This window comes from Echinops telfairi, unplaced genomic scaffold, assembly GCF_000313985.2.
Source record: "Echinops telfairi isolate 266 unplaced genomic scaffold, ASM31398v2 ScPeMD7_5;HRSCAF=22, whole genome shotgun sequence".
Lineage (NCBI taxonomy): Eukaryota > Metazoa > Chordata > Mammalia > Afrosoricida > Tenrecidae > Echinops > Echinops telfairi.
The window spans coordinates 13,617,511-13,621,273 of NW_022103901.1; positions in this window are offsets into that span (position 1 = coordinate 13,617,511).

The window sequence follows — 3,763 nt, forward strand, 5'->3', positions numbered from 1 at the left end:
TTGGACTTGTGGGCTTGGGCAGCATTGGGTTGGGATGTTTTCGTGATGCACATTTTCTTTACATAAAACTCTCTCTTATACGTGAGTCACCGTGGATTTGTTTCTCCAAAGGACCCAGACTAATACACCTCCTTTGTTAGAGGAGCCCGGATGCGCCCCGACCCAGAGACAGGATTCGAGTTGTCTTCATCATCCTGCGCTGTACCAGAGATTGTTCCAGAAATCCCACGGTGGGACGACGGCAAGAAAGCAAGTTCCTCCCAGGTGATAAGGCTCGAAGTCCAAATGCAAAATGAAGTCTGCCGGGAAAGCCCTTCGCTCCCTGTCGCCACGGCAGCGAGGTCCTTTTCCCCTTTCCGAACCTGGCGTTCCTGGAGGGAGCGCGCATGTCTTGGCATCAACCTCCCCCTGGAACTAGGAAGTTCACAGGACAGAGCTCTCGGGTCCAAGGGACACGCTCCGCGCCTGGCTCTTCATTCTGGGCGGCAGTGGATTCCTCTCCACCACTCCTATCTCAGTTGGTCGTCCTGGGGGGTACGGGGGAAATATCGGGGGTTCAAAACTGTTCTCTGCTGTTGTTAGGGGTGTCAAGTCAGTTCTGGGCCATATCAGCCCCACGTCCAACCAAAGGAAACCCTGTCTGTCCCTGCTCCACCATCAACATGACTATGTTCACGCCAGCCATTGCGATCACATCCATGTTGTCGGGGGTCTTCCTCTGTTTCACGACCCCTTAGCTTCACCCTGCATGATGCCCTTGCCCACGGACTGGTCACTCCCGTTCCTATGTCCAAAGCCCATGAGACACAGTCCCCCCACGCTTGCTTCTAAATAGCACTCTGGCTGTACTGCCTCCAACACAGATGTGTGTGTCCTTTCCGACGTTGTGTCAGTCCGGGTAGACTAGAGAAACAAATTCCTAGACACTCATATGTGTACAAGAGAGAGCTTTATATACAAGAGCGATTGAAGATTGAGAAAACATCCCGGCCCAGTCCTGATCAAGTCCATAAGTCTGAAAGTAGCCCATATGTCTGATACGAATCTATAAAGTCCTCTTCAGACTCATGAAACACATGCAATGACACCAAATGCAGGAAGATCACAGGCCAGAGGGTGGAAAGTCCTGTGGATCCAGTGGCGGTGGAAGCATCTCAGCGCTGGCAGGGGTCTCCACATGGCTCCTCCAGCTCCAGGGCTCTGGCTGCATCAGGGTAGCTCCATCAGGTTCATCATCAGTAATGTCTCTCAGGGAGTGAACGTGTGTGCTGCCTCCAACAAGCTATTTTCTTCCCTAGCGCCTCCAAATGAGGTCATCCAGCTGCAACCTGATTGACAGGCTAAACTCCACCCCTTTGCTCTTAAGTCTCAAATTGATGGCAGAGTATGCAACTACCACAGCAGTCCCTTGTACTTTCAATATTCCTCACCGGCCCCATAATTCAGATGCACCATTCTTCAGTGTCCAACGTTCACGTTGCTGGAAAGCAATTAGAAGCACCCTGACTCGGGTCAGGCCCACCTTAGTCCTCAGGGTCAGCGCTTTGCTCTGCAACATTTTCAAGGTCTTGTGCAATCGATGTACCCAGTGCAGTGAGTCATTCTTAGAGACCCACTGATCAAACTTGAAACAGGACAATCACTGCAGACGACGGACACAATGATCAGCCTGCACTTCGGGCAGAGAACTTGGGAACCTGATGAATCAGTCCTTTTTGCTGCAGAGAACAAAGGAATGCATCACTCACACACGCTGATGATTGGCAGTCACGCAGGTCATCAGGAGGGCCTATCCATGCACGATAAGGACCATGATTGGAAGGTGAACATAATTGCAGGTTTTACAAGGTTGCGGGATTGGCCCTGGGGTTTTAATTGCCTGCTACATGATGGCCTGCGGATGACTCAAGGTCATTCCACCCTGAGTCAGAGTCGCAACGTGGGTGCAAGTCAATGTCGGGACCCCGGCCTTTAGGTTCAAACAAAGAACATTCATCGCAGGCAGGAACACAAGTTGAGTCGGTTCTCCATCACTCAGCAAAGGGGAGCCGGGCCTCCTCCGGACTGTTTTTTACTGTAGCCAAGCGCCTAGACACACGGTGGGGTCTCCAACCTTCAGATCAGAGTAACTCATGACAGACGCACTCAGGAAAACTCCCCAAGTCTGTACCTTTCTGCATCCTGAGGGCATGCTGCCTGGCTTGGATTTGCCGGAAAGATGGGCACAAGGGGCTCAATCAAACATAAGAATACTGGTGAGGATGGGTTCTCTCTGTTGTCCACAGGGTCACTATGAACGGACTGGGCAGCAGCTAACATCAGCAGCAGCAGCAGCAGCAGCAGCAGCAGCAGCATCAGGTCCCAGGCAGATGGTTTAATCATCAGCAAAAGACTATGCAGCAAAAACCCAGGGCTTTTAGATGGTAGGCGCTAACACAGGGGCTAAGCTCAAGTTCTTCTGCATGTCCACACATTAAGATAGAAACAAGATGGGGTCTTAAAGGCTTGAAGGTAAACAAGGGGCCGTCTAGCTGAGAAGCAACAAAGTCCACATGGAAGAAGCACACCCGCCTGAGTGATCAGGAGGTGTCGATGGGATCAGGCGTCAGGCATCTAAGACCCAGAACAAAATCATACCCAAGGTAATTGGGGAGATGGAGTGGAGACCCAATGTCCATCTGTAGACAGTTGGACATCCCCTCACAGAAGGGTCACAGGGAAGAAATGAGCCAGTCAGGGTGCAGTATAGCACTGATGAAACACACGACTTTCCTCTAGTTCTTTGCTGCTTCCTTCCCCCCACTATCATGACCTCAATTCTACCTTACAAGTCGGATTAGACCAGAGCGTGCACACTGCTACAGATAAGAGCCCGCAACACAGGGAATCCAGGATAGATAAACCCCTCCAGCAATGACAGTAGAGATCCCAGGAGGATTAGGGGAGGGTTGGGGGAGAAAGAGGGAATTGATCACAAGGATCAATCTATAACCCCCTCCCAGGGTGATGAATTACAGAAAAGTGGGTGAGGGGCGACAGAGGACGATGTAAGATATGAAAATAGTAATATATAACTTATCAAGGGCTGGTGAGGGAGGGAGGATAGGGAAGTGGGGGAAGAAATGGGGAACTGATATCAGGGGCTCAAGTGGGAAGAGAATGCTTTGAAAATGATGATGGCGGTATATGTGCAAATGTGCTTGACACACTGGATGAATGTATGGTTTGTGATAAGCGATGTAAGAGCCCCAAATAAAAGTAGGAAGAAAAAAAAGATGGGAACGGGAGGGATTACGATAAGTAATCTAAAGTCTTGGTATTTTTTGGAGAAGCACAGAGAGATTCGTGTAACGCCTTGTTACGTGAGGCATGGAGGCTAGAAACTGAATAGTTACCACCAAGGATTTACACAACAGAGTGTATAATACAAAATATGGGAGTAAGGAAAAGACATTTTGAATTAATGTTGCAAAAAACAAAAAGAACAAAAAAGAAGTACACCATAGTATTTACTAGCACATCTGAACATGATAGTAATCATATTACATGTAAGTGGGCTAACTCTTCCGATACAGAGCACAGAGTGTCCGGTTGTAGGATAAAGCTAAAATAATCCAAGTACTGGCAATAAACCCATTGCCATCGAGATTCGACTAAAGTATAAGGACACGAGAAGAGTTAAATGAAAGTGATGGAAATAGATTTACTAGGCGAATGCTGACCCAAAGAACGCTGGTATAGCCATACTAGTGCAGGACAAAGG